This window comes from Ursus americanus, chromosome 22 (assembly GCF_024610735.1).
Source record: "Ursus americanus isolate L20-20 chromosome 22, mUrsAme1.1.p, whole genome shotgun sequence".
NCBI lineage: Eukaryota > Metazoa > Chordata > Mammalia > Carnivora > Ursidae > Ursus > Ursus americanus.
The window spans coordinates 28,942,921-28,966,707 of record NC_142148.1 but is presented as its reverse complement, the minus strand read 5'-3'; the positions used below and the strand labels follow the sequence as shown (position 1 = coordinate 28,966,707).

General features: G+C 42.1%; 1 long non-coding RNA gene across 1 annotated transcript; it reads left to right on the top strand.

Annotated features, from left to right (window-relative positions):
- The first annotated feature begins 80 nt into the window (after positions 1-80).
- LOC123799206 (uncharacterized) lies at positions 81-10,835 on the top strand. Its single transcript, XR_006781524.2, has 3 exons — positions 81-227; positions 942-1,146; positions 6,438-10,835. It is a non-coding gene; the product is annotated as an uncharacterized LOC123799206 (long non-coding RNA).
- The last annotated feature ends 12,952 nt before the right edge of the window (positions 10,836-23,787 follow it).

Below are 23,787 nucleotides of genomic sequence, written 5' to 3'. Positions count from 1 at the left end.
GCTCGGGCGGTCAATCCTGGGGGCGGGGCCAGAGCTGCGCGGCAGGCGGAGCGATGCGTGCGTGCGTGCGTGGGCGGGGCGCGGCGCGCGGGCCCTCCTACCGCACGGGCGGCCCTGGAGGCGGGTCTCAGGCCCTGGGTCTGCAGGTTCTTGAGATCGTTCCTGCCTCGGCTTCAGGGCGCCTTAGCAGTCCAGCTTTCGCCCTTCGCGCGGCCCGGCGGTAACAGGTTAGCATCCCTGAGGCGTCCTCTTCCCGTTGGCTGCCTGGGAGCCGTCCGCTCTGCTAGGCAAGCCGGCCGCGCTGAGTACTGCCCTCCCGGAGACCCCGGCTCCACCCACTCTACCTGCGGGGCAGAAGGGGCCTAGGAGGCTTCATCGTGGTGTGTACCGTGGTGTGCGGTACTGTAGAAGGAGCGCTGTGTTCCAGCCTTCGCTGCCTCCTCTGTAAAGTAGGGATAACGAAGTAACACGTGTGTTAAGAACCCATGCGCAATAAATGCCTGATAGACTGAGTGGAGACACACACAGCCCGGCCTTTCTTGATTCAGGCTGATGCAATGGCCGACCAGACGCCCCCCCCCCCCTTTTAATTCTGTGGAGGAAATTTTGGGTTACCTTACTCCCCACTATTTGTTCTCAAACATCTCTAAAGAGAAGCCAGCATAAAATTAGGAATTGGAGCACCCTCAGCCCACACACATCTGCTCCTAGAGCCGTTCTTGTCAGGTAGTTTGTTACTTTGGTGGCCCCGCTGAAACTTGCCTCCTCACAGTACAACCTTATGTGGTTGTCGACCCTGGAACCTGGACTGGACCTGTGACTCGTTTTAACCAATAGAAGAATGTGGCAGAAGTGACTGTGCCAATTACAGATATGAGCTTTGAGAATACCTGGTAACCTTGATAATCCTGAGCTGCTCCCCTTCTTCCGCCTTGCTGTAGAAAGATGACGCACAGAGACCACGTGGAGAGGGAAAGGCCCTGAGACTACATGGAAGAAAAGTAAGGACCCAGTTATCACCAAGAACTGAGGTCCCAGACACATGAACCTGATGAACCTAACTCAGCTGAGGGACCAGTCATTGAGGGGAGAAGCCATCTAGGTTGTTCCAGCCATCTGAGCTATTCCTCATTACCTAAAATAGAGGTAAGTCTTTCCTACTGTGCCTTTTCCAAAATCCTGAGAAATGATAAATTGTTTGCTGGCTTAAGCCTCTAAGTTTTAGAGCGGTTTGTTACTCAGCAACAGATAACCAGAACATTGTCTGACACTAGCCTTGTGTTGTGAGGAATATTCCTGTGTCAGTTACCTCAGAGTTCGAGCACCCTGCGGTCCCTGGGAAACAAAGAAATCCCCTCATATACCTGTGGAGACTTTCAGCTTTACCTTAGAGTGCAGAGTTCTGATTCTAGGATATACCCCCACATTCATGCCCAGGTCCTGACCGACTGTGCAGACACTTCAAACCTGGTGAAGCTTAGCAGCACCCCAACCTCACCCCCAACTCTCCATGTACACATCCTTCCTATTCCTATGTGAAACATATTGCTTGGCGTAGGCCCTACCAATGGCATTCTGGTTTGCAGGTGGTTTTGGCTACAGTGTCCTACAAGGGCCGTGTAGGATGAAGTAGGGAAATGGAAGACATGGCCCCACCCTCTGGCAAGGACCCAGTCAGATGGAGGAGGTGACTTACATGAAGCCATGGTCTGGCCTCAGAAGGCACTGCTTCCTCTACTCCTCTAGGCCAGAAGTGGAACCAACCTTTTCTTTCATTCCCCACAGCAAAACTGAACCCAGACCGTGAAGTTTCACATAATTTTACCAATACTCAGGGATAACAGAAAACAGTTTGCATCCACAGAGCAGCAATATGTCTGCCTTAGAACCTTGCTGCAGCAAATGTTTTCTTTCTTCTTTAATCTCCCTTCTCTGGTTCTCTTTCCTTAGCCATGTTTTGCTCAAATTATCTTGCCTTAAAAAACAAGCAAAAGCTTACCTTGGCCTGTGAAGGGAAACATTGCTATCTTCTTTCTCCTTTGCTGTTGTTGTCAAAGAGTCCCCTGCACTTTATACTTCTACGTAGTGGATTAAAGATGGCTGATTCGAGTCCCTCTTCGGCACCAAATGCACCTTTTGAGGCACCTGGGTGGCTCAGTCAGTTAAGTGTCTGACTTTTGATTTTGGCTCAGGTCATGATCTCAAGGCTGTGAGATAGAACTCTGCATCGGGCTCCATGCCCAGATTCTCTCTCTCTCTCTCTCCCTCTCCCTCTCCCCCTCCCCCTCCCCACCTCCTCTTTCTCCCTCTCTTTAAAAAAAAATGCCTGTAAATTGTTTTGCACTCCTTCCATGTAGAGATAGGGACTAATTTCCCCCATTCCTTGAATCTGGGCTGGTCTTAAGTGTTTGCTGAACCAATAGGCCGTGATGGAACTGATATACTGAAACTTCTGAGTCTAGATCCAAGAACGTTTGCCACTTGCTTTGAGGAAATCCAGCTGCCATAAAAGAAGCCCAGCCACTTGGAGACTGCTGTACTACAAGGAAGCCAGCCCCAGCCATTCCAGACCCCAGCCATTCAGGTCTTCCCTGTTACAGCTGCAGACACAAATGAAGCAGAGGAGCGTCATCTCTGCTGAACCCACCCCAAACTGCAGATAAATGAGCAAAATAAAGAAGTGCACTTCTTTAAGCCACTAAGTTTGGGGACAGTCTGTTTGGGGACCGTAATAGATTACCAAAATACTCTGTATCTGGCTTCCTCCAAAGACAAGAATAAGTCTTGTGAGGTAGACTTGATTAAGAATGGCTGTGTAGGGGTACCTGGCTGGCTCAGTCGGTAGAGTATACAACTTCTAATCTCAGGGTTGTAAGTTCGAGCCCCATGTTGGGTGTAGAGATCACTTAAAAATAAAATCTTAAAAAAAGGAATGGCTGTATAATATTATATACACATATAATGTACAAGGAGTCATCTCTGTATAACACACAGCAAGTTATGATATTATCGTCTGGTCCTTCCTCACGAAAAGCATCATTGCAGCTCCAGAAGCATGTCTGTTGGACTCCTCACACCTTATCACCAACACTCTGTGGCTGTTCTACCTGAAATCCCACGCCATCTTTTTCTCCACTAGGCCTTTCAAGTGGCCACTACCACCTGGAAATTTTAATGGCAATAGCAAAGAATTCCAATGGCAAAGAATTACTGGAACTGCTGTAACTGTATGGCTAAGGAGGTTTGTATCCACTAGGATGGTTTGAAGTTACCACCGCTCTTTTTTTTTTTTTTTTTTTACTCAAGAAAGGCATTCTTTCTGGTCATGTGGCCCTTTGCTCTCTCTGATTTCGTGTCATCATTTTCTATATCTTTGCCTTGTCTCCAGGTCAGGGACATGGCTGGATTTACAATTTTTTGGCTTTTACTCATGCATTGTCTTAGGTCAGTTTCCTTAGAAGCAGAGCCTGAAACAGGATTTGAGTACATAATTTTTTATGAGAGTGCTCTCTGGAGAAAGGCAATGAAGGAAGCAGGACAGAACAGGGAAGGGAGCTAAGCCAGAATGTGGTCTTATCTGGAGTCAAGCTTCAGCCTGATCCTATGGAGAGCCTTGGGACATGGATTATATCATAGAGTTGATTCCACCTTGAGGCAAGAGAGTGTTTTGTATACATATCTCATTTAGCAGCGAGCCAGCACTCACAGCTGTAAGAAGGATCTGATCAAGGAAATTAGGGAGAGGCATCAGTCTACCATATACAATGGATATTTATTGAGCACTCGATTGCAAGGATGAATGCTGCCCTGGTAAGAGTCAACTGTCTGACCTTCCCTGAGTATCATGGGACCTCACTCTGCGCTACTTCAAACATCAACATTTTTTCGTATGTCAAAGATCTTCTTATACTTTTAGTCTACATGGAACAAAGCAATTCCCTGATTATAGATGTCAGGATCTTACCTAATGTATAAGGCACTATATTGCTTGTGAAAAAGGTTGATCCTGAGGGTTTGGAACAAACACAGCTGGGAAGGTTTTAGGTAGGAAGGAAGCTCCATTGGGTAGCAGCTTCCTTGTGAAGGATAGATCAACTTACAAATACAAAATCCCAACAGTGCTTGCAGGCTCTACAGGAAAACAGGGATCCTTGATCTAGGAGCACAGGGTTAGCCCTCTTAGCTGTTGGCAGAGCTCCTAGTGACCTTCATAGGCAAGCCCCACAAATATAGGAAGTGGCCTTGATATCAACGTGAAGGACAAGACCCAGTCTTGGGAGGAGATCACCAATTTAAAAGCAGAGAACTTGAAATTTCTGTTAGATGATTTGGATGCATGCCCTCTCCCTCAAATTTCTACAGGAGAGAACGAAAAGTTTTCCTCTGTGCGTAGATGAGATATTATGAAAACAGTAATAGAATTAAAAGACAACTGGCCTTCCTAAGTTTCCTGTGACTGCTGTAACAAATTACCATAAACTCAGTGGGAAAAAAAAAAGGGATTTATTCTCTCATGCTCCTGGAGACAAGAAGTCCAAAATCAGAGTGTCAACAGGGCTGCATTCCCTCTGGAAACTCTAGGGGAGAATCCTTCTCTGCCTGTTCCAGCTTCTGATGGAAGTTGGCATTTCTTGGCCTCCTTGGCTTGTGGCCACATCACTCTAGTCTCTGCTTTTGTCATCACATTGCCCTCTCTATATTGTCTTCTCCTGTGTGTATCTCTTATAAGGACACTTGTCATTGGATTTAGGGCCCATCTGGATAATTTAGGATGATCTTCTCATCTCAGGATCCTTAATTAATTACATCTACAAATACCCTTTTCCCAAATATGATAATATTCACAGGTCCTGGGGATTAAGAAATGGACATATCTTTTGGAGAGCCACTGTTCAGCCTACTATACAACCCTATACAGATTGTCAACTCATTCAATTCATTCACTTCTGCAACTAATATTTATTGAGCAGTTACTATATGCCAGAGACTGATCTAGGCTCTGGGGAGGCAGCAGTGAAAAAGCATATAAAAATCTCTGCCTTTCTTCACACTCATTAGGATGAGTGTGAAGAAACAAAACAGAAAATAACAAATGGCAAGAATATGGAGAAATTGGAACTGTTGCGTATTAGTGGGAATGGTAGTGCACTGTGGAAAACAGTTTAGCAGTTCCAAACGTTAAAAATAGAATTATCATGGGATGCCTGGCTGACTCAGTTGGGAGAGCATGCAACTCTTGATCTCCGGGTCATAAGTTCAAGCTCCACGCTGGGTGTGGAGCGCACTTAAAAAAAAAAAAAAAAAAAGAGTTATCATATGATCCAGCAATACCACTTGTGGATATATATCCAAAATAATTGAAAGCAGGATCTTGAAGAGATATTTGTACACTCCTATTCACTGTAGCATTATTCGCAATAGCCAAGAGGTGGAAGCAACCTTAATGTCCATCAACAGATGAACAGATAAACAAAACATGGTGTATATATACAATAAAATATTACTCAGGGGTGCGGGACCAGTTCAGTTGGTAGAGCATGCAACTCTTGATCTTGGGGTTGTAAGTTCGAACCCCACATTGAATGTAGGAGGGGCAGAGGGAGAGGGAGAAAGAGAATCTTAAGCAGGCTCCACAACCAGCGTGGAGCCCAATGCAGGGCTCAGTCTCACAACCCTGAGCTCATGACCTGAGCCAAAATCAAGAATCAGACACTGAACCAACTGAGCCACCCAGAGCCCTCAAAATTTTTAGTTATTTTTTTAAAAATCACTGCCTTTATGGAACATCTCATTATATATAATTTTGTATAAACTCTGATGAAGTATAACATATATAAAGGAAAGTGAATTGATCATCCATATATAGCTCAATGAATTTTTTAAGGTAACATACTCATGTGACTAGGGCCCGGGTCAAAGAATAGATCATAGGATCCCTCTTGGACCCTCCTAGTCACCACCTCCATGAAGGAGCCACTCTTCTAACTTCTTACATTATGGATTCGTTTTGCCAGCTTTTCACTTTATATAAAGGGAATGCTACAGGATGGAGTCTTTTGTGTCTAGATTCTTTCATTCAGCATTATGTTTGTGAAATTCATCCATATTGTTGTGTATAGTAAGTAATTTGTTATTTTTATATTCCATTGATTAAATGTATATATGCCATAATATGACAGTATATTTTTCTGTCCTACTGCTGATGGACATTTGGGCAGTTTCCAGTCTGAGGCAACTGTGATTAATGATGCTATGAACAGCCTAGGATTCCAGTATAGGTCTCTTTGTGAGCATACATACACATTTCTGTTGGGTATACACCAGAGGTGTGCTGATAAATGTTTATCAGCCAGCTCCCTGGGGTTTTGGAAAACACCCTCATGTGCAGCATTTGTTGATTTCTGTGGTGTAAATACTCCCACCATGGCCTATTTCAGGCTACCAACATGATGTCACTGAATGCGGAATCGGGAAGGCACACAGACTCTGCTCTCCCAAACCAGTGGGAACCAACTCCAGCGCTATGTATGCCTGGGAGATCTACGAATGTCCAACAGACCTGCGAGAGACTTACTAGGAGAAACATCTGAGAGCGATAGAGGAAGGAGAGAGGAAAAAGCAAGGAGAAGATTCACACTGAAAGAAAAATCTGACAGCTGTAAGGGTAAGGGGGAAGGAAAGATTGGTTAAGAGGAGTCTCAGACTGTGGCGCAGTTCCGAGAAAGGCTTGTCCAGGCCAAAGGGGAGTGCCAGAGCCAAAGTTGCCAGTTGGAGTAGCCCTGCATGTCTCAGCAATGGGCCTGCACCAGCACAGATGCAGTGGTGGAACCAGAGGGGCAGCAGCTGGGCTTCTAGTCAATTACACACCCCGCAGCAGGAGATCTGAGCAATGCACTTTCGTGGCCACAAAACCTGGCAGTATTTCTTCACACCACCTCCCTGGAGACGAGTAGGACAGCTTCTCAATTAGTGCCCTCTCTTGATGTCTTACTTTTCACAAGTGAACTGTACAACCCTGGCTCAGCTGACTTGGAAGTTGGAGTGGCCACTTTAGACTGAATAAGCCCCAGGTTTCTAGGGTAATTCACTAGAAAAGAGAGGTATTAAAGAACAGATAAGTGTTCTAATTATTAATTGAAGAAATAGAAGTTGACCATACTATATCCCCAACTGATGATTTAAACCTTACTGCTTACATAAGGAAAGAATAGAAAAATAGAGTTAGTCAGAAATAGAAGCTGGTAAAGACCTTATAATCCAAGTTACAGTTAGCTATTAAAGTAGAAGCAATATGGTGCTTTAAAAAAAAAAAGGCCACAAATTCTTTGATATTCTCATTAAAAGTTAGAGTTTAATTCCTCTCTGTAAAATAGAGGTCAGACTTAGTGACTCTCTTCTAACAAATAGGATGTGGTAGAATTATGTTACGTGACTTCTGAGGCTAGGTCATGCGAAGGATAGCTCCTCCTTCTCCCTCTCTCTCTTCCTCCCCCTCTCCCTCTCTTCCCTCTCCCTCTCTCTTCACTTGCTTTGGAGGAAACCAGCCATCATGTCATGAGGACACTTGAACAGCCCGTTTACAGACACAGGTGGGGAGGAAATGGGGCCTGCCACCAAGAACTAGCACATGCTTACCAAACATGTATGTAAGTCAACTTGGAAATGGATCCTTTGGCCCATCAAGGCTTCAGATGATGGCCGTCCTGGCGAACATTTCAACTGAGACCTCACAAAAGACACTGAGCCAGACTTGTCTAGTCAAGCTGTTTTTGAATTTCTGACCCACAAAAACTGTGAGGATAATAAATTGTTGTAGGCTACCAAATTTGGGGGCACTTTGTCTCACAGCAATAGGTAATTAATATAGGCCACAAGGATTTGGAAGTCCCCCTACACATACCCAATACCATAACAGAAGAGTTATTACCACAGAGACAATATGGCAAACCCACGGAGGATATCCATTTCCTTGTTTCCTGCTTTGGCTCATAGAGAAGCCAACTCCTCTCTAAGCGGATTCCCATCAAAGCTCACTGTTCTGGTGCAGCCAGAAGCACCATCTCTATTCCTAGTGCTTGCCCAAGGCACTGACACAGACTGTTGCCAGTGTTGTGATCAAGGTTTCTGATGCCCACACAGAGGTCCCCATCTCATGTTGCTGCCAAGCCACTGGCACCAACTCCCATCATCTGAGAAGCCACTGGCAGCAATGCAGCCTTCATTACGAGGAAGTGGTTCTTGTGTTCACTTGTACTATGACCATGGCCAGAACCCCAGTGTGGGGGAGGGGTGGCAGATAACCATGTGTACAGAACCAGCTCACCAAAAACCTGACCTGTGACCTAGATTGCAGTGTTTACCAAGTTAAACAGTCTAAAGCCAGATCAGCATATCAAAAATGACTCAAGCAACAGAGAGAGTTTAGCTATGAACCTCAGCAAGTTAGGGCCGAGGGCATTGATTATGGACAAGGTTCAAAGAGGACAGAAAGAAAGCAGACCTGCAAGAGTCCTGGGCTTGGGGCAGCTTTGAAGTGTATACCTATGGCCATGGTCTGGGCCCCCCATCCTTAGGGATGGCTTGAAGCCATCAGGCCCCTTTCTCCACTGTGCATTTCAAGGCTGTAGCTTTTTTTCATGTGTAAAGTTCCCACAGAATTGCAAGGGCTCAGACTCTGTCTGATACTGTCAAGGAAGCTTGAACACTCTTATCAGTTTAGGTTCCCCGAGAAGAAAGCCCCGAGGCAAGAATTCAAGGTTAATGTGGTATGTAATCCCAGGGAACTGGTAGCGGAGTAGGGAAGAGAGACAGGGAAGGGAAGGCAGCCAATAATACAGAGTTGTGTTACCAAGCCAGTGACTAGTGTGAACAATTCCACAGGGGAATTCCACAGGGGAAACTCTGGGAAGTGGAATAGGACACATGCCTCAGAGAGGCAAGAAGGCTAGAGTATTTGAAGGTATTTATATATCAACTCCAGTCAGCTATCAACTCCAGGGCAGCTAGGAGAGGGAGTGTTAATTACTGTGGGGACCAACACAGAGATTCAGATACTGGTTGATCAGTCTTTTATTTGTTTATTGGTCATTCAGGTCTCCCCCTCTGTGAATTGAGCATTCATATCCTTTGCCCATTTTTCTATTGGATGGCTTATCTTTTTCTTATGGATTTGTAGGAGTCACTTATATATTCAGATACTAGTCTGCTTCATTATATGTGTAACAAATATCACTTCCCAGATTGTGGTTTATCTTTTCACTTTCTTTATGTTATCATCCAATAAGTAGTTCTTATCTTTAATGTATATGAACTTATCAGTCTTTTCCAATAGCCTATACTTTTCGTGTCTGGTTTTAAAAAGTCCTTTCCTACCTTGAGATAACAAAGAGGATAATTTACTAGGAATTTTTGCTTTTTACAGATAGTCTTTGATCCACTTGGGAAGGATTTATATGAAAATGTAATATAGGAACTCAGTATTTAATTTTTATCATGGAAAATCTCAAACATGCACAAAAATAGGATAGTACAATGACCTCAACACCCAACTTCAACAATTATTAACTTACTTGACCACTGCTGTGTAACAAATTACCCCCAAACTTAGCAAATTGAAATAGTAGTAAACATTTATTATTTTGTACAGTTTCTAAGAGTCAGGATTTTAGGACTTTAGGGTTGTTCTGGCTCGGGATCTGTCATGACGTCGCAGTCATGTTGTCGGCCTGACCTGCAGACATCTGAAGCCTTAGCTGGGGCTAAAGATCTGTTCCAAGGTGACCCTCACCTCTGGCTAGGAAGGTGTTGCCAGGAAGCATCTGTTTCTTGCCACTTGGCCCTCTCCACAGAGCAGCCAAAGCATCCTCACAGCATGGTAGCTGGCTTCCCCCAGAACAAGTGACCCAAAAGAGAGCAAGGTGGCAGTTGCAGTGACTTTTATAACATAGTCTTGGAAGACATACAAGATCACTTCCACCACATTGTATTCGTTAGAAGTAAGTCACTAAGTCCCATCCACATTCAAGGGGAGAGAAATTACGTTCCGCTTTTTGAAGGGAGGAATATCAATGTTAGTGGATGTTTTTAAAACCAGCACATAACTCACAGCTAATCTTATTTCAGCTGTGCCTCTATCCACTCTCCCTTACAAACTGGATTATTTTGAAGACTATTTCAGACATTATATTGTTTCATGTGTAAATACTTTAGTATGGATTTCTAAAAGATAAGCCTTGAAGAAATATCATAAACACCGTTATCATAGGCATACAAAAAATTAACAACAGAACAATAATTCCTAATGTCACCAAATATATCCAGTCCAAATTCAATAGCATTCAAGTTCCCCTGATTCATCCCCTCTCCCTCTCTCCCTCAGTCTCTTTTTTAAACAGTTTATATCAAACATCTCTGTGCATAACTGCAGATCCTCTCAGGCTGACGTCACTTAATCCAGCCATCGCTGTCCAGGTCAAGCCTGCCCAGGCTCCAACCAGCTGCACACAGGTGTAGCCTGGCACTTCTTCAGGGCTTCTCTCTAATGCTGCAGTGCGAGATACTGTAGAAATCTGCTTGGCGCGCACAACCCAGAAGTACCAGGGACTTAAAATTCTTCAAGGCAAACTTTGACCAACAGAGATGAGAACCAGTGGACAACTGCTTTCCCTTTCATCCCCAGATCAATAGTCTGCAAACACAGCATATGGAAGTTCTCACAAAGTCTGTGGGATTAAGGAATCACTCTTCATGGTGGCCGACTTGATCATGCCTTCTTGCGCTTCCTGTTTCACTTACTGTCTCTCATTCCTGCCTCTTCAATAAAGTATTTGCACGTAGCTTTACTATAAAGTTCTGCTTTGTGGGGGACCCAGGCAAAAACACAATTGGTTCCAAGCAAGGTCTCTCTGATCCGTAGATTTCATCCCCTCCCACTTCTTTTCCTATACAATTTTTTGATTATCATAGTTGTATGGTTTGTCCTGAGGAGTTTACCACATTCTAGATTTTGCTGATCTCTCTTGCTATGGTGTTTATCATGTTCTCCTGGTCCCTATATTTCCAAAACTGGTAGTTAGATCTAGAAGCTGAATCAGATTTAGGTTTGATATTTTTGGCAAGAATATTTCACGGGTGGTGTTACATACTTCCCATTGCATCACATCAGAAGATAATGATGTCTGTCTCTTTTTGTGGTTTTAAGATGGATCAGTAAATTCAGGGGTAGTAATTCTAATCTATGCATTATAAATTCCCCACCAGTCTTTCACCTCATGATTTCAGCAGCCAAAGATAATCATGCCCTAGAACTGTACTGTTCAATACAATAGCAACTAGCCACATGTGGCTATTTAAATGCAATGAAAATTGAACAAATTTAGAAATTTAATTCCTTGGTCACACTAACCACATTTTAAGCGCTCATCAGCTACAATGGCTACTTCGTTGAACAATGCAAATATAGAATTTTTCCTTTATCACAAAATCTTATGTTTGACCTAGCTAGCCTAGAACCATTATTTCTTTTTTTTCTCTTTTTTTAAAGATTTTATTTATTTATTTGACAGAGAGAGAGGCAGCAAGAAAGGGAACACAAACAGATGAAGTGGGAGAGGGAGAAGCAGGCTTCCCACCAAGCCTGATGTGGGGGCTTGATCCCAGAACGCTGGGATCATGACCTGAGCTGAAGGCAGATGCTTAATGACCGAGCCACCCAGGTGCCCCAGAACCATTATTTCATTTTAATTCCAATATTTATTATTTCTAGTATTTCATTTTAATCTCATCCTTTATATGTTTATCAGCTTAATTGTTCTATAAGGAATAACATTCCCTCATCAACTATTTAGTTGCTGTGAGGTATAGTTCATGGAGTAAAAGCATAAATGCCTGTTGCGTTTATGTACCAGTATTCAGGATAACGAAATGATTGCCTGGCATCCTCCAAACTTGACCAAAGCATTTTGTAGTTCTTATTGTTTTGAATATCATCGTGGATTCACAAACAGCATATTTGATGTCTTTCAGTTCATTGTAGTTACTGTTCTTTTTGATGTTAACTTTTCCCATGTGCTGAAGGTTGTTTCCTACAGTAGTATTCTATAGGTTTCTCTGTGTTTTTTTAAAATTTCAAATACAGGATGTTTCAGGCTTTTCTTATACATTTTCTGCTCTAGATATGAAATCAGACATTTCTTCAAGTATCCTTGGTGCCTTTTAGAGAAAAATACTATTTAGAGACCACAATCTGGATGCTAGGGGTACTCATTCCCGGTGACTCAGGTGGTTTTGGGTTTTTTTAAGTATATGGAGCTAGGGAGCCTGGGTGACTCAGTTGGTTAAGCATCTGCCTTTGGCTCAGGTCATGATCCCAGAGTCCTGGGATCAAGTCCTGCATTGGGTTCCCTGCTCAGTGTGGAGTCTGCTTCTCCCTCTACCCTTCCCCCTGCTCATGATCTCTCTCACTCTCTCTCAAGTAAATAAATAAATCTTAAGTATATGGAGCTAAAAAATAATCTTTTTTTTGTTTTTTAAAGAAAATAATATACCTTAGGTTCATACTGAGGTTTTAGATTTAAATGTGGGACTATGGAGTTGCGGGGCACCTGGCTGGCTCGGTAAGAAGAGCATGCAACTCTTAATCTTGGGGTTATGAGTTCAAGCTTCACATTGGGGGTAGAAATTAATCAAATAAATAATTTTTTTTTAAAGGACTACAGAGTTATACTTAACTTCTTGGAGTTTGTTTGTATTTCCTTTCTCCTGGACTGAGAATCTTGGTTTTTATTTTATTTATTTATTTTTAAAAGATTTTATTTATTTATGTGACAGAGAGAGAGACAGCCAGCGAGAGAGGGAACACAGGCAGGGGGAGTGGGAGAGGAAGAAGCAGTCTCCCAGTGGAGGAGCCTGATGTGGGGCTCGATCCCAGGACTCTGGGACCACGCCCTGAGCCGAAGGCAGACGCTTAACAACTGAGCCACCCAGGCGCCCCTGAGAATCTTGGTTTTTAATGTCATCAATACAACTATTCATTTTCTTTGTTCTATAATACCTATAATAATTTTTCATTCAGCTGTGCCCATGTCTTAATGTTGAATATCTCGACTATCATCCCTTACCCCGTGACCTCCAAATTCTGTGAATTAATTGTTCTCTGCCCGCATTTCCTCATTTGAGGAAGTTGCTATTCTCCCACCACCCATGATTTTGTGAACCTGTCTGTCAAGGAACTTGGCCTCCCCTTCTGTGAGAGAGGGAAAGAATCCCAGGCTGTGAGGGAGTTAACACCCCACGGGTGAACTTTGGCCAATGCAAGGTAAGAGGAAGGAACCAGCAAATAACCTTTCCCTTTCTCCCCACAGTGGACCATTTCAAAATATGGTGCGTTTGCATAACTTCTTAAGAAGACGCCTGTGTAACTAAGCAACCAAGTATGTTTTCTCAAAGCTACAGTGAGCTCAAAAATATACCACCTTGCAGTTATTTTGCTTCCTTCCCCTTGTCTCTAACTTTTGCTTTGGGATAGCACCTCTCATTAAGACCGTACCATGACACCTTTGCCTCTTGCTCTGTTCTCAAGGAAATCCAGGCAAGAAAATTTCCCAGGATCTTCTCCTTCAGAAAGGTAAAAAGCAGTGCTGGGAATTTATGTATAATAAGCATTCCAGGTGAGTCTTATGATCGGACAGGTATGGCTGACATGACCTTAAAGCATCCTCAGGCTTCAGATCTCACATCAACAGGAAATGAGCTGCTCACATTGTGCAGAATTCAGAAGAGGAATCCATGCCAGGAACCCTTTAGATGTGGCCCTGCAGGACGTTGAACAAGAGAGATGAGCACAGAGAGTAGCCTGGAGGCAGTGAGATGGACTGAGCAAGGATGTTGTCTGCTGTCAAACCAAAGAGCACTCGCTGCTCCTGTCTTGCAGGGGGGTAGTGTGCACTGTGAACTGGTGGTTACCTCTTGGTGGTCTCTCTCTCTCTCCTGTTCCAGGTGTGAGTTTTTATTGAGTGAGGTCTTCCATCCCTCTTCCAACAATTTGTTTGTGAGTGTTATTTATATGTTGCTGGACAATGGGGAGCCACATCTGGACCTAAATTAGAAGAATGCAGCTAGCTTACAACTGAAGGAAACTCCCCCCCACCCCAAACACACACACACACACACACACACACACACACACACACACACACACATCTTCTTGCAGCAGACAGGGCATGACTCAAGCATTTCTGTTTGGTGAGGGGATGTTCTAATTTCTGTGCCCCCAGAAGCCTATCCTGAGACAAAGACTTGACTGCAAGTAGTTTATTTGGGAGATTAAAAAAAAAAAAATACTGGTAGAGGGGTACGTGGGTGGCTCAGTCAGTTAAGTGTCTGCCTTCAGCTCAAGTCATGATCTTGGGGTCCTGGGGTCAAGCCCCACATTGGGCTCCCTGCTCAATGGGGAGTCTCCTTCACCCTCTCTCTCTGCCCCTGCTCCTGTTCTCTCTCTCTCTCTCAAATAAATAAAGAAAATCTTTTTAAAAAATGCTTGTAGAGGAGTGGGAAAGTGAGAGAAAGTAAGGCAACCATTATAGGGTGCATTATCAAGCCAGTTACCATTGTGTGCAGTTGGGACTTCATCCCATGGGAAGCTCTGGGATCCAGTGTCGAACATGCGCTACAGTGTTAATCCACTACAAGGAGTCAGGGAGCTGGGGTGTCCATACATCAAGTCCCATCAGTCGTTGGTTGAGAGGAGCTCCCAGGGAGGAAGACATATTAATTCCTCTGCACTTGTGGCCTGCTGTGTGACAGACAAAGTAGGGAAGAATCCGAGAAAGCCATTATACAAAGAAGCGCGCGTGCTGGCAGCTGGAAACCGGGCCAGTATGCACAAGAGTGGTAAGGATAAGGGGATATGGGCAAGGCAGTGACAGCGTCTGCTGCAAGAACTCAGACGGTCTCTGCTCACTGATGCACCAGCTTCATTACCTTAAATGGGGATATTCGTTTAAACTGTAAGCACATATGTGAGTGCTGGCCAGCCAAAGAAGTAAAATGCAAACAGTATCTGATCCTGCTTTTTAGAATTGCCCTTCTCCCATTCCATATGATTCTGGGGGGACTGTCCCTCAAAAGGCCTCTCTCCCCTGTCACAGGGCATACAAATGACCCCAGCAGACCAGTCATTGGAGTCATTGTAGTAGATACTGTTGGTGCTGCAGTCAGATCCCCTTTACTGGCCAGTGCACCCATCCTGCAATTCAGGTGAGTGTTGCCACAAGAGGCTGACAGCTGCATTTTTCTTCAGAGAATTGTGCTCAGGAGGAGGGGGCCAATTTGGCTGGGATATTACCCCCTCCCACCAGGGAGCGTTCCACATCTAAAAGGAGATACAAAAGACAGCTCCTCTGTCTCATGGGAAGGTGGGGTGGACAATTCTGCAGTGCAGTTTGTGCATCAGAACTCCCCCAAGACATCAGCTGGATCCTCACCTTTGCAGTTTCTTCCCTGAGCTTCCCTGCTTCCCTTGCTCCCTTATAGGATTTTCCTGAGAGCACTCCTCAGTTACTCAGGGGCAAGTCTCAGGCTTTGCTTCTCGGATGCCCAGCTAGGACCCATTCAGTGGGACACAATGATGAATTGGCCCAAAGGAAGACACATGGCCCCAGCATAGCTGTAGCCTTTGGGGGCATCTCGGAAAGCGGATCTGTCTTTAAGGTTATGAGCTGTTTGTAAGAACACTGTAGTAGATACGTGTTCACTCCCTGAAGCGTACTTCGCTCTACTTCTGGTAACATTACATTGATTTCGGAGGAAGGGAGAAAGAACTACTTCTTTCCCTTATTCTCAGTTCTTCTTCTTCTTTATTTATTTTATTTTTTCTTTACATATAACAATCTCAAAGCATTTTATTAATTCTCCGGGATCTCAGATGTTTATCTATGCCTTACATCTTATGATTTACCTATTTCTGCTATGGTAGTTTCTGTGGTTCTAATTTGAGCTCAAAAGCAAAAATGAACTAATATTTTAGAAATAATATGACAAAAAAAGCATAACCTGATTTATCTCAACTTTATATTTTTAAAAAATTTTTCAATTTTGACATCCTTCCTGTCCCTTTTAGAAATACATTTTAATTTTTTTGAAATGGAATATTTTCTGATTTTCTGATTAAAAATCAACTGATTTTCATAATTAAAAGTTTTAATGGAAAGTTTTGAAGGATAATGTGGAAGTTCTCATTGACACCTCTACTACCAGATCTCTACTATTAACACATAGATTAGTGTTTTTCATGCATATGCAGATCTATACATATAAGTACTTACATTTTCAACAAAATGAAAATAATCTAAATCTCTGCATGTATATTTAAAAACCAATATTATTTTAATAAGTTTTTTTTTTACAATTATTATTCTGTAGATTTGAATTTAGTCAGGAAAAAAAATGGGTATTTTAAGCTGGTGGTTTGCAGGTCTTGGAGTAGGGGTTGGAAAAAAATCTAAACTTATAATTTCATTACACATTATTCTCAGTTCTTCTACTTTGGGTGAAGGTGACTTCTTTTTGGGTCCGTAGATGGGCATATGACCCACTGTAACCAATCACATTCAATGGCCACAGAGATTTTTTTTTGGGGTGGTCTTGTGACCCAGTCAGAGCCACTGAAATATGGCTTAAGAGAGAGAAAAATTATTTTTCCCCCTGGTTAGAGCATCAAGGATGAAGGGAACCTAGGGCTACCTAGGAGGCCACCATGAGGAACCTGAGTATAAAACCAACACAGCAGAAGGCAGGAAGGGTGAAATGAGTCCTACTTTGACAATGGTTGAACTCTTGATTCAAGCTCTGCTCAAGGACAGTCTTACCTTAGATTATACCTCTTTGATTTCACAGGCTAATGAGTTCTCTTTCTTGGTTAAACCAGTTTGGGTTGGGTTTTATAACACTTAAAACCAAAGCAGTTATGACAGATGCAATGATGATAAGCCTGCAGCGACAAGAAAACCTATTGCTACCATGAGCAGAGACCCTGGGTGACAATGCATAAGAAAGAACTACACATAAAAAAGAACTAAGAGAGGGAGAGAGAACAAGCATTTGTGGGCATATCTAAGCACGGGGATCCTGCCATTCCTGAAGCATATTTTTCCTTTGGGTTCTCAGTTATTTGAACCAACAAATTCACTTTGCTTAAAGGAGTAAGAGTTAAGCTTTTTAACTTTCAAAGGAAAGAGTTTTGACTACCACAATACCTTTTTCTCAATTTTCCTTTGAGTCATTTTGTTTTTTCTTTATTGAGTTGCAGTCACTCTTTGTGTATTTTAGACATTGATCTTTTGCCCATTGTTTGCTGTAAATAATTTATTCCAATCTACCACTTGTCTTTACTTTGTTTATGATATTTCTCATTATCTAGAAGATTGTAATTTTATGGGGTCTAGATCAACTAACCTTTATCATTTTTGGATTATTAAACATGATTCCTTTGGTTGAGAGTGTTGGAAACCCAACTCAATTTAGTTCAAATAAAAAGACAATTTATTGGCTAACAAAATTTGAAATTCTAGATGTATTTGATCCTGAGCCACAACTAGAATCATAATTCCAACAATGTCATTAAGATAATTTCTCTCTTAGTCTATGAGTTCTCTGGGCTTCTTTCCTATTAAAGCTCCCTTTGCCTTGTTGGAAACATGGCCTATATTCTTGCATTTGATGGTTCCAACGAAGAGAGGAAGAGTGTATGATGGTTTAGGCATAGGAATCCCAGTAGAGCCTGTCAACCTGTTATGGGCACTCTGACCGATATGTATTATATGTCGATTCCTGAGTCTGATGGCTGGATCAGTCATGTCAAACTATTCAGAATGTGTTCCACATGGGTTGTATGAGTTTTGTTATGGGAGAATGAAGGAAAGGAAAACCCGGTAAGCATAGAGTAGCTATCAGCTCTGCCTCTTGTGTCTTGTTTGTGAAAACCTTTTTCTCCCCAAATGGTTATATATATTTATATGTGTATGTGTGTGTATTTATACCTTTTTAATTCTCTCATATTTTTTACTTTTAAAAAATATGTGGGGTACCGGGCTGGCTCAGTCAGTGGAGCACGTGACTCGATGAGTTGTGGGTTCAAACCCCACATTGGGTGTAGAGATTACTTAAAAATAAAATCTTTAAAAAAATGTGTGTTTTTACTTTAGATCTATATTCCACCTGGAAAGTACCCTTATTGATGGCACAAGGTAGGAAATCTAACTTAATATTTTCCCATATGTAAAACCTATTATCTCAAAACCATATGTTGAGTTTCCCCACCAGTTAGAAATGACACATTCATTTCAAACTGAATTCTACATTTATGTGAGTCTGTTTCTCGACTAGGCATTGCTCCATTGATCTGGCTTTCTATTTCTGTAACAATACAATGTTGTTCAAATAACAGTTAACTTCTTTGGGTGGTACTGCTTCTTTGCTTGGTATTAAACTTCTTCTAACAGACATGTTTTGGGCTATTCACTTTGCTCCTATTCTTCATTAATCTGATTCTATCAAATTTTTAAAAATCTATTCAATAATTTTAAATTTCATTTTAAATTGTTAATTTTTAGCAATGCAACAAATGAAAATGGTTTAAAAGGTAAAATAGCATTACAAAGCTCATAATGAAGAGCATAACCCCCCTTCCTGATCCCACCTAACCTGCATGCCGAAATTATTTTGCCTGGTATTTATATCCTTCTTTTTTTTTAAGATTTTTTTTTTTTTAAGATTTTATTTGAGAGAGAGAGAGAGAGAGAGCGTGTGCACGCACAAGCGGGGGAAGGGGCAGAGGGAGAGGGAGAAGTAGACTCCCCACTGAGCAGGATCCCAGGACCCTGGGATCATGACCCGAGCCAAAGGCAGACCCTTAACTGACCAAGCCACCCAGGTGCCCCTATATTTTATTTTATTTTTTTAAGTGATCTCTACACCCAGCATGGGGCTGGAAGTCACAACTCCAAGATCAAGTGTTGCATGCTCCACTGACTGAGCCAGCCAACTGTCCCTATCCTTATTTCTTTTTATTTTTATTTTTTTAAAGATTTTTCTTTATTTATTTGAGAGAGAGAGAAAGAGAGTGAGGCGGGGAGGGGCAGAGGGAGAAAGAGAGAAAAAAACCCTAGCAGACTCCACACTTAGCACAGAGTCCAATGCTGGGTTCAGTCCCACACCCCTGAAATCATGACCCTGAGGTCATGACCTGAGCTGAAACCAAGAGTCAGGGACGCTCAACTGACTGCTCCACCCAGATGCCCCCCATCCTTATTTCTAATGAGCATGCTTATAGTGCTAATTTTTGACTTTTTAATAAATTAACAAGTCAGAAAGAAAGAAAAAAAAGAGAAAAGAAGGTAGAAGAATAGAAAAGAAAGGAAAAGGAAAGGCAAAAAATAGGCACACTGATCTATTTTGTCCATTCTGTCAGTTCCTCAGAGACGTATGTTAAAATGGCTCATTATGATTGTGGACATTTCGATTTTTCCTTCTAGTTCTGCCTATTTAACTTTTCATATTGAGGACCACATTAGGTACCTACAAATTTAGAATTATTATATTTTCCTGGCAAATTGAACATTTTACCATTATGAAAAGTCTCTAGAAATGCTGTTTGCCGTAAAGTCTATTTTGTCTGATATGAATAACTACACCAGCTTTCTTTTAGTTAGTTCAATGGTATGTGTTACCCATCCTTTCATATTCAGCTTTTCTCAGTGTTTGTTTTCATAACCCTTATCTTTATGAAGAGTACTAGCTAGGTATTTTATAGGATTGTCCCTCAATTTGGGTGTGCCTGATGTTTACTGTGTGGGGGAAGAACAGTACAGACGTGAAATGTCCTTCTGATCACATGATATCAGGGGACACATAATATCAACACAACTAATTACGGATGATGTTAACCTTGATCATTTGGTCAAGGTATTATTTGTCAGCTTTCCCTATTGTAAAGTTACTGCTTTTCTCCTTTCCATGTTCTATTATTTGGAAGTGAGTCACAAAGTCGAAGGGAACAGGGAAAGGAATTAAACTCTACCTTTGGCGAAAGAGGGAGCATGTCTACTTATATTCTTTGAAATTCTTCTATAAAGATTTGTCCCTTCTCCACCATTTGTTTATTTATTCAACCATCTTATTTATGTAAGTGTGGACTCATGTATGTTTATTTTATACTTTGGGTTATAATTCAGTACCACATTACTTATTTGGTTTCTCACTTTTTTTCAGCTTTGGCCATTGGGAACTCCTCCAAGTTGGCTCTGGTATCCCTTTGACGTGTCCCATCCTTTATTGTTGTTTTGTAGTTTTTGAACACTTCCTTGATTTCTAGTACTACAAAATGCTCTGGGCTCATCTTATATTTCCTTGTCCAAGTCTTAAATTTAGTCAGTTCTCCAAAGAGCCCGGGTTGTTACAGGTGAACGGTATTAGAAACCAAGATCTGGGCATTGAAGGGTGCCTGTTTCTCCTGAGGTCTCACTGCTCCCAGGATCTCTCAGCAGACAGAGTTGGGAAATATATGTATGGATACTGACCTGTGTAGGTACACGTTTGTTTCTAACTTTATCTCTAAATCTGTGTATATATATTAAACTAAACATGAGTTCATGTTCATGTTGATTGTCTAGATTTATACTTCAAAATTGATTCACTGTGCGTGGTTCCTGGTGAGACCTTTCCCACTAGAACCTTGTGACCTTTGATTCTGGGAAACTGGATTATCCCCTTGGCAATTTCCTCTCCTCATTTTCTCATCTCACCTCTCTCTCAGTATCTCTGTCTCTGTATGTTTTTCTGTGTGTCTGTCCTTCCCCTGTCTCTGTCTCTTTCTCTCTGTTTCTGCCTCTCTGTGTCTGTCTCTGTTTCTCTCTGTCTCTATTCCTATCTCACCGTCTGTGTCTTTCTTCCTCAGTCTGCAATTAGCTGGTGTTTCAGGGATGTGCTGGGCAGGTTTTTATTTGCTCACACACCCATTCCCTGCCTGCCCCTCCTATATACATCGTTTGAGCTATGGGAGGCTGTGGCAGGAAACTGGGAGGTGGGAAGAATGGAGACCAGGGTATTTCTCCCCATTTGTATCTGCTTTGGATGGTGTCTCTAGCAAGGGCTGAATCTCCTGCTGGGTTACCCTTACCGTAATTTCAGTTTCTGCTGGCAGACTCCAGCTCCTGGAGTAACATCGCCTCAAGTAACATCATTTCATACCTTTCTCTTCCAGTCCTGGGGATGATGGCAGCTTCATCCTGGCTAATCTCTGGGCATCTCATTTGGCTCTTGTGATTCTTCTGCCACTATTGTGTTGAATTCTCTAAATTAATGTTCTTCTATTGAGCTACGTTGCCTGCAATCAATTTTCCTATCTGGACTTTGATACAAAAGGAAGAGAGGAATTAGGCTTCCTGAACTATTCTTCTACTCATCATATTATTTTTCTTCTGTTTAATCTCTTTGGGTGATTTTTTTTTTTTTTGTACTTTCTAGGGAGATTTTTTTTCAGTGTCATCTTTTAAACTTTCGATCTTTAAAAAAGTTTCTGCTATAACATTTTAATGTCTAAAATCTTTTTTTTATGCTTGTTAAATGTTCCTTTTTTATATATAGCATCCTAATCTTGTTTCGTGGATATAAGATCTTCTCTAATCTTTCTGGAGATATTAATTATAGTAGATTTTTACAAGTTTTTTTCTACTCCTTGTCATTTTCTCTGTTTCTTCAAGTTCCTTTTTTTCCTGTTTGTTGAAGTCTCTGATTTTCAAGTTAGCAGCTTTCCATATTAGGTGACTTATGACCCTCTGTTCATATGCACAAGAACTGGAGCTTTGTGTTTGTAGGTTTTTATCGATTGTGGCTTCATAGGCTAGGGGAGACCTAGAAGTTTCATTGGGGGATTCCCCCCTAAAAAATGTCAATTTCTGAAGGTATTTTTCCCTGGACTGGTCAATTTCTCTAGCGAAGGTACTTCCTATCTTCTGCCTGCTGGTGGAGAGCATTCATGTGAGTGGAAGGGGAAGAATGGAGAGTGGTGGAATCCGTCTGGGCCAGAGCAGGGGATGATGCCAGCTCTCCATTCATAATGCAGACGACACTCCATTCCCCAGTGTCCACTCCAACATCCTCATTCTCTGCTGTGCCTGATCTCCCTAAAGTGAGAGCTTTGAGGTCCAGCCTTTCCAAATGGCAAATTCTAGTTTTCTGTCCTGGTAGGGAAGGGCCAAGATTTCCAACTATGTCTTCCTGTTCCAGCTCAAGCCCTCACTCCTGACATCAGAGCTATGTGGTATTTCCTGTCTCTGAGCCTTTCTGGGCTACTGAAGCACAAATTGGTTTTCCTCTTGTTGGCTCCCTCCCATCTACCTGGCACAATTGAGAAAACTGAAAGCAATGTTAAAGCAAACTTCTGAAACCAAAAGATTGTGAACATATGTCAAAATTTTATTTAACTCCTTAAGGAAAGAACCCGCAGGTTCAAAAAAAAAAAGTGGTTTGCCAATGCTTGAAAGACAGAAGTGTGTGTGTGTGTGTGTGTGTGTGTACAAACATAGAGTTAATGGAAGGCATTCCAAAGACAATTTGCTAGGTAAGATTCAAGACTAGTTAACTTTCTACAGGGCATTAAAATTCAGTGTTTAGCGACACAACAGCCTGTAACACCACAGAATCTATTAGTTTCTAAAGTTAAACTATAACTATATAGGACCATAAAACTGACCCTTCCTTCAATAGCTGTGGACGCATTAGATATATTGTGGTAATGAATTACATTCCCCAGGACACAAGGTTCTACTTCCATTAAACAGGGTTTGTTGAAGGTGTTTTTCAAGGTACCAGGAAGCAGTCAACCATAACCTTGCCTCTTTTTCAAGTGTGGGCTCATTTTCTCTTTCTCCCCTACATCAGGTAAGAACATCTAATATATTATTGACATCGCTAGCCTGGTCTTGCCTGCCTCAATACCATTCTTTTTATCTTTGTGGGGTTTGTGCTTTTTTCTTTTCTTTTAATTTACTGTTATTTTAGTGAGAATTTGGAAAGGAAGCAGGCAAAAATGCTTCAGGACAATTCCCCTTTTTTTGATCACACATTTCTTTCTGCTCTGCCTTCCAAGACTTTCTTGAAACACCTGGCCTGTTGGTTTTTCTGTTTCCTGATGCTGCTGTAGACTTATTACTTTCCCTGTTTCATATCTTTTCTGGATTTTGTTGGGAGTTCTCAGCAGGAATGACAGTGTGTATTCATATATTCTGTTTGCCAGCTTGATCTAGGCCTTTTCCTGATTATATCAGTGTTTGCTTTCAAATACCAAAGAGCTCCCCACCTTTGTGGATGGAGGCAAATGGTTCTTATTCAGAAAAACTGCTGTAACATTGCAAGAATTTGTAGGTATCTTGTCTCCCAACCTCTTCACCCACTTGTTACTCGTTCCTCCCCATCTGTGGAAGGCAGACTTTTGTTTGCTGGTAGTCTGGCCTTTTTTGGCTCAGAAGAGTAGTCTTTTCGGGGCGCCTGGGTGGCACAGCGGTTAAGCGTCTGCCTTCGGCTCAGGGCGTGATCCCGGCGTTATGGGATCGAGCCCCACATCAGGCTCCTCTGCTATGAGCCTGCTTCTTCCTCTCCCACTCCCCCTGCTTGTGTTCCCTCTCTCGCTGGCTGTCTCTATCTCTGTCAAATAAATAAATAAAAATCTTTATAAAAAAAAAAAAAAAAAAAAGAAGAGTAGTCTTTTCAAGTTTTAAGTGTATTGCCTTGTGC